This window comes from Peromyscus maniculatus, chromosome 8 (genome assembly GCF_049852395.1).
Source record: "Peromyscus maniculatus bairdii isolate BWxNUB_F1_BW_parent chromosome 8, HU_Pman_BW_mat_3.1, whole genome shotgun sequence".
Classification (NCBI taxonomy): domain Eukaryota; kingdom Metazoa; phylum Chordata; class Mammalia; order Rodentia; family Cricetidae; genus Peromyscus; species Peromyscus maniculatus.
Window position 1 is genome coordinate 51,989,760 of NC_134859.1, and position 8,309 is coordinate 51,998,068.

Genomic DNA, 8,309 nt, shown 5'->3' on the forward strand with positions numbered 1-8,309 from the left:
TCTGTCTTTTATATCACAAAGAATGCTTTATACTTTATCTTTGACTGTCAGTGTATATAATAATAGTCATCAAACTGAAACAACACTAAACTAGATAGGAAGAAAGAACCAATGATGATAGATGACAGGTAGGTAGGTAGAAAGACAATAGATGAATAGATGGTTGATAGATGGTAATGCTATATAGATGATTGGTAGATAGATAATAGATAAATTATGGATAGCTAACTAGCTAGATTATAGATATGTAGGTGACTATTGACAGAGAATGAATAGATAGATGGATAGATAGATGATTTAGAAGATAGATGAGAGATAAATAAATAGATAGATAGATGTAGGTAGTTGATTAATGGATAATAGAAGAGAGATAGTGTTGACTGATGATAAACAGAGGTAGATAATAAGTAGATAAATAATAAGTGATAGATCTATTGCTAGATTTATTGATAGGTGATAGGTGCTTGAGAGATGATAAATTGAGGATAGGCAGATAGGTAGGTAGGTAGATAGATGATAGAGAATAGGCTCACATCACAAAAAAAAAAAAAAGCCAGGAAGTAGATCTATAGATCTATCTTCAGTATCTTTGGGCCTGACTAACTCACGTGCTCTATGTATGCATAGTTCCATGCATGTCTCCCTCTCCACCCCTGGGTTCCACTTTCTGCTTGCAGACTTCATTCTCAGTCTCATTAAAACCTGCTTCCACAACTCCAAGCTCACAGTCTACCATGCCAACACTAGGGAAACAAAGCTTATCTCATGACCCTCACTGGGTCTGATGACCCCTCTGAGCCTGTTGCTGGGATTCTGGTAGGCTTGCTCTGGGTTGACAAGTCACCCTTAGACGCAAAGGATGACAATGACTTCGATCTTTCTGTGAGTAGTAGAAGGATGGCTTTTGTGCTAGGCAGTTCTTATGTCAACTTGACACAAGCTAGGGTCATCTGGGTAAGAAGAAATCTTAACTGAGAGAATGTCTCCATAGGATTTGCCTGTGAGGCATTTTGTGGATTGATGATTGATGTGAGAGAGCCCAGCTCACTGTGGGCAATACCACCTGGATAGTAGAAGAGAGCAGGCTGAACACACCATAGGGAACACGCCAGTAAGAAGTATTCCTCAATGTTTCTCTGCTTCAATTCCTGCCCCCAGGTACCTGCCTTGAGTTCCAGATCTGACTTCTTTCGATGATGAACTACGATGTGGAAATGTAAGTGAAATAAACCCTTTCCTCTTCAAGATGCTCCTAGTCATGGTATTATATCGCAGCAGTAGAAAGCCTAAAATGATTTCTCTTCAAAACAGAGAGGGAATTATATGGAAAAAGTGAGTAAACGTCGAGCCAGAACCACAGCTGTCAACTCTGTGACAATGACAACCTTTAAAAATGTCTTCTGATGCAGCCAGCAAACCTGCCCAGTTCAGTCTCCCCTGCCTGCAGAAGACTCTCCTGTCAGGCGTCTCTCATGCTGGCATCTTGGGCTCTGGCCCAGGAAATGCAGTTCTCTTCAACACCATCAACATCGCCAGCTGCTGGCTCCCAACATCCTCTCCTTTCTCTTCCAAAGTCACAAGCGTCATGGATGTAAAGCGGCGTCACCACTTGTGTCCCTAAGTCCTTCACTGTCCTTCTCAGAACCTCAAAGCTTCAAGAACACATTTCGGATTTCTTTTCACCAGAGCACTGAGCTGTTCACACATCAGCAAAAGTGGGTAACAGCTTAAGACACAGCACACACAGCCCATCGAGTCTTGGACCATACTTCAGACACATGGTGCTCCTCCACGCTTGCCAGGCACAGTCACAGGAAGGAGTTGCCTCACGCTGGGACGCACAGGGCTTGTTTCACTTGGCTGTGCGTGCTGCTATGATATACACACACTATAGTACCTGGCTCCAGGTTAAGGAATCACCATATGTTGAGTGGTCCAGAACTAGCTTCTATTCTTTCCCTCTTCCAGAACCCTTTTTTAAAAAAAGAAAAGAAGGAAAACTAAGTGTTAGGCATGGGGACACATATTTATAATCCCAGTCCTAATAAGGTAGAGGCAGGAGATTTGGGAGTTCAAGGCCAGCTACGTAGTAAATTCCAGGCCAGTTTGTACTACTTAGTGAAACTGCTTCAAACAAGGAAGGAGTGAAAGGGTGGGGAAAAGAAAGAGAGGGAAGGGAGAGAAGGAGATTAAGCTGAAGATGGGATCAAGGAAGGAATTCTGGGAACTTATTATCTAAGCTAGGTGGCAAGTACTGTGTGGCTCTTGTATTATTAGCGGGTCTTCTGAATTATTTTATAAATTTTAAAAGTCACAGAATACAGTTTAAGTCTCAAACCCAAAAACCTGAGCCAGTGAGATGGCTCAGAGGGTAAAGTCACCTTCTCCCAAGACTGATGACCTGAGTTCAATCCCTGGGACCCACACGATGAAAGAAGAGAACCAACTCCTGGAAATTGTCCTCTGACCTTACACACACACACACACACACACACACACACACACACACACACACACACACACACACACACACGTAATAACATTTAAAAAAAATTAAAAACCAGATGGATAACACCACTCCCCAAACTGGTTCCCAAGCTCTTTGTTTGATACACAAAGTCCTTTGTGATTCAGCTGGATCTTCTTTCTTCTCACATGTTACAGACTGAACAATTTTGTCTTCCCAAATTCACTTGTCCCACCATCAGTGTGATTAGTATTAGAGATGGGGGTCTGCGGGAGGCCATTCGGGCCAGATAGAACTGTGAGGCTGGAGCTCTCACTGTGAGATCAGTGCCCTTCTAAGAAAGTCAGGCCTGGTCGTGCACACCTTTTATCCCAGCACTTGAGAGGCAAAAGCAGAAAAACCTCTGAGTTCAAGGCCAGCCTAGTCTACATAGTGAGCTCCACAGAGCTATGGCTATATAACGTTATGTGTGGCTAGATTCTGTCGAAAAAGAAGAAGAGGAGGAGAAAATGGAAGAGGAAAAGATAACATTTCTGTCTCCTTTTTTGGCCTCCATCACAAGGACGCGGTGAGGAAGCAGCTACGTGCTAAGCCAGGAGGAGAGTCCTTGCCGAGTATAAATCAGTTGGCAATTTGCTCTTGGACTTCTGTCCTAGAACTGTGGGAAACAAATGCCTGTTGTTTAAGCCATCAAGTCTGTGGTACCATAGAATCCTAACCTAACCAAGACAGCACCCTCACTCCCACAGCGGTCACTGCACCTCCAAATGTGTCAGGTTCTCCCTTGACCCATGTTTTGGAAGATGCCTTTCCCCCACCCCCCTAATTCTTATCTACATTGTACTTAGTCAAGAAGGCTAACAACAAGTCCCCATAGCACTACAGCTTAAGATATACATTTCATAGCTGGGGAGATGGCTGAGTCAGTAAAGGGTTTGCTAAGCAACATGACGACCTGAGCTCAGAATGAAGGGACGCTAGCCCACTCACGCATGTTTCTCTGGCAAGCCTTACCGTTCTCCCGGATTCCCTCTGCACTGCTAAAAATCATTAGATTGCGTCCATAAAGCTAGCCACCAAGGACTATTCCTTTATTTGGCTACTTCCTCCTCCTGAGGCTGACTATCAAGGTCCAGCCATCAAAGTATTGAAGTCCAGCAACCAAAAGCCTTCTTTGGCTCACCTAATTAACATGCCCAATCAAAATGAAACATCTCAGCTGTCTTCGTTAGGGTTACTAGTGCTGTGAAGAGACACCATGACCACAGCAACTCTTACAAAGAAGACATTTAATTGGGGTGCTCGCTTAAAGTTTCAGAAGTTCAGTCTATTACCATCATGAAGGGGAGCATGGTAGCGTGCAGGCAGACATGGTGCTGGAGCTGAGAGCGCTACATCTTGCAGGCAACAAGAAGTCAACTGAGACACCAGGTGACATCCTGAGCATAGGAAACCTCAAAGCCCATCCCCACAGTGACACACTTCCTCCAACAAGATCACACCCTATAATGAATCTTCCTGTCCTGCCAGCCAGCTCTCAAATAATAACACAGAGACTTAATGGTTATGAAAGCTCAGCCTTTAACTTAGGCTTGTCTCAACTAGCTCTTATAACTTAAATTAACCCATGTATATAAATTTACACTACCTCTCTATCATCTTGCACCTCTTGTTTCCTCTCTCTCTGGCTGGTGACTCCACCCTTCTTCCCAGACTCCTCTCTGTCCCCAGAAGTCCTCGTCTAACCTCTTCCTAGCTACTGGCCATTCAGCTTTTTATTACACCAATCATAGCAATACATTTTCACAGTGTCCCACAACAATACCCACTCCAACAAAGGCACACCTCCTAACAGTACCACTCCCTATGAGATTATGGGGGGCCAAGTACATTCAAACTGCCACAGCATCCTAACACGGAGGTTCCCTTTTGTCTTTATTAACTGCTATTTTCCTATATGCCACTTCCAGCTCCTCTCTATCCAGAGGCAGTCCTTTGTCCCTGTCCCCTCCCCCCTCCCCCCCCCCCCCCCCCCGCCCCGGAAAAATAGTCCTTCCCCCTTTCCCTTGTTCCCTCCTCTGTCTCCCTGGTCCTCTATCTCCTGTCCATGCCCTCTGCTCCTTTGGGGTAAAAAAAATCTCCTTCATGCTGAGAACTTGATCTTGGAGGTTCTGAGCCGATACTTTTCCTTTCACAGAACCCCAGCACCCACATAAAATGTCACACATGACGGAGCACACCTATTATCTCAGCACTGGGAGGTGGGAACAGGGTGGGGGGGGGGTCCTCCCTGGCCAGCTGAGCTCTCTGATCAATGATCTCCAGAGTCAGAGTTCTTGTCTCCAGAACTAAGGTGGAGAATGATAACGGAAGACCCTGGCTGTCAACCTCCGGCCTCCACACACATATGCTCAGGTACACACACACATTTACACACACAAAATAAGAACATCCGTTTCTTTCTGACGTAGCAATTCTGAGATGAGAGCAGCCCATGGCAGTGGGTCGCTCTGTTCCTCATGGTCACCTGCGTGGCTGGCTGAGGCTGGGTCACCACCCGACACCGAGTCCAGCCTGCAGGCAGGAAGAAAAGTTAGCAGAGGCATCTCTATGACCAAACAGATGACAGAAACGACTTAAAGGCAAAAAGATTTCATTCATTTCAATCACAGAGGATGTGGTCTGGGTTGCTTGGCCCCTCGCGCTTGCACGGAACATCATGGCCGTGGGAGCGTGGGGCAGAGGAGCATCTTTACTTCACGTGGACAGAAAACAGAGAAAGAAACAGAAAGAGGCCTGGAGCAAGACTCTGCGGCCACCACCACCCCCATCCTACTTCCTCTTGTTAAGTCTTACTTCCCAAAGTTCCCCCAAAAATCTCTCAAAATCGCACCCTCAGCTGAAACTGAGCCCCCTGTACACGCAGTGGCAGCGGCAGTGGCCGTGGGGGTGGGGGCTGCAGGGTGGGGGTGGAGGGGAACAGTTCATATCCAACCCTCACGACCCACATCATTTCCACACATCCTATTGGTAAGAAGTTGGTCACATGATTGCTGCTAACTGCTTGGATGGTGGGAAATGTGGTCTCGAGCTAGCCAGCCACATCCCTGCCTACAGTTCTAGAGCAAAGGAAAGAGAGAGCTTCAACAAACATGAAACTCAGATCTTAGTTTCTCTGACGAAGCCTTCTCCAGCTCTAACCTTTCTGTACATTACATGTCTCTGCTGTTAGCCCTTAGGATGCTTCTTGTCAGTCATCTCGGTAGCCGCTCAACCCCTGCTGCCCCTGCTGTTCCACGTTGTCCCTGATTTCAGACAGACCCTGCTGAGCATGCTCAGTGTGTGACTCTGCGCCCATGCCTGGCGTTTACTTACTCATATTGGATACCTCTTAAGTTAAAGTATGGAAGATCCACTGTGATTTGAAGGCTCTGTGCAAAAGGAAAATACATCATCTCCTGTTCAAAAATAAAAATTTTAGGGAGGTGACAACAGAGCATTGTGGGAAGCATAGAGTCTTTCCCAGTATAGGACCCTTTGCTCCTTCATGAGTCATACATACGTGACGTGGCGTATGCACATGGTACTTGATTGGAGAATTCTTTCCCTTAGGGAGCCATAAACAACATCTACCCCCTCTTTACAAGGTCCCAATGGCTAAACCAAAGTTCACCCAGGGGGAGCCAGTGAATTCACTGGGTTACTTACAGAGCACAGTGACTGCTTACAGAAACCTGGGTAACCCTACGGCAGTCTCACTAGAACGCCTGCACCCGGTATGAATGATGACTTCCTGTGGCTGCCTAAATGGAGCCCTCCACTTGACCTCCACCAGCCTACACATTCTAGCAGCTGAGCCCTTCCTGAAACCCAAGGCCACCTGTAACTGCAGTAAAATTCCATACAAATGGCTGTGAGGAGTGGCTGGAATCTCAGAGGAGGGGGCCAATGATTCCCCCTACCCCCTACTTCTTTTTATCCCTTCCTTTTATTTATTCTTTGTGTCTTTCACATCATGCATCTCCATCCCATTCATTTCCCTGTCCCTTCGTATGCACCCTCTGCCCTTGCAATCTCCCCACCCCAAAATAGAATAAAATAAAATTTAAGACAAAAAAGAAAAAGGAGAGAGAAGGAAAAAAAATCAATCTTGTCATGGAAGCTGTAGTGTGACACAGTGAGTCACACAGTAAATCCTTGCATCCATATATCTTTACTTGCAAGTGTTCATTGCAGAGAGTCATTGATCTGGTTCAAGGCCTCTGATTTCTGATGACCAACCCTGCAACTTCCCAGGCCCAGAACCAGAGTTATGAGTTGACCCACCCCTACTTCGATGAGGGGATGTCAAGAGTTTACACACCTCATTGTGATGGATTTCTGTAAGCAGTGACAGCTAGTCTGATGAAGATGGCTGCTATTTTGATTAGAGGACCTCTTTCAACAATGAGTAAGTTCAATGTAACAGCACAAATGCATCCCTGCAGGAAAAGCTGCCGATCTGCTGAGTACTCACGTGCAGAGAGATGAATCAAATCACTCCTGTAAATAGTCGGAAATTTGGTCTTTCCTGCCCTGCAGGCTAAATGCTACAGGGTCATCTGGGTCTTCCCAAGGCCAGCCCTTCTGAGGGTGGGACTCAGCAGTTCCCTTGCAGTCCACATGTGACATCTCATCTCCTAAACAGACCTTAGAAATCCCTGCTGAGCGATTTCCCAGCATCTGCTCACACACCTCCGACACTGAGAACTTCCTACCTCCCCCAGGCTGCTCCTTCTGGTTTTGACAGCTCTGTAGATGAAGTTCTTCCTAGAGCCAAAATCTACTTCCCTGTGACTTCCGACTGCTGGCTCAGAGCCACACAAAGGAACGAGTGACACTCCTGTGGGCTGCACGTGTTTGTTCAAAGGGCTTTGGTATGTCTTGGCCTGGAAGCTGAATGGCCAGCAAGATGCCCAGGAGGGAAACACTGGCCTGGGAGAGTTTGCCTCAGATGAGGCTGAACTGTTAGGTTTTTCTTTTCTTTTGATTGGTTGCCAACGCTGAAAAATCTGGAGAATTCATGTAGAATATAGAATTCAAGCTGGAAGCCTTAGAGGCGCTGGCAGTATTAGATGCCCTTGCACTAAGAACACTGAAGGGTAGATGTTGGGGTGGGCAACTGCCAATACTACCACAGCCTACTGCTTTGGGTACTTGGGACCCATGTATTTATTGAACCTAGTCAGAACCCTTGTAAAGGCAGATGTCTGTGTGCCTTTCCTAGGAGGGACTAGAAGAAGCCATTGAGTTGTAAGCCCAAGGCTTTAGATAGGCTTTGAGGAAAGGTCATTTGACAGGATGATTTCCCATTTGTCTTTTCTTCTTCCTCTTCCAAATGCAGAGGTGCTGACAAGGTAACTCCAGCAACTACAGTGTGACCATGGCAACCTAAAGGATGGAAGCCACACATAGGAACATCAAAACAAACAGCCATATTCTGGTTAAAAGTGATTAGAGATGCTTCTCATCAGCTCTATCTGTCTCCAAAATCCTTTTACCTGAAGTAACATAGGAAACAAACAAATATGCCTCACTTAGAGCACTCCTGTGTGAGGTAGTTGTTCTCAACGACTAATGCTGTCCACCCTGAAATGCACCTTCTTGTCAGCGCCTTTTCCTAATCTGAGTTTTTAGTATGAAAAAGTCTGTGCATATTCACACGCAAATAGAACGACCAAAAAGAATTAATTAGGACCTTACTCATCATCTAATATGTTAGTTCAAAATAGAGTATAGTTCTAGCTATACTAGGTAGACCTATAAAACTCTTAGAAGAGAACTTAAGAGTAAATCTTCCTGC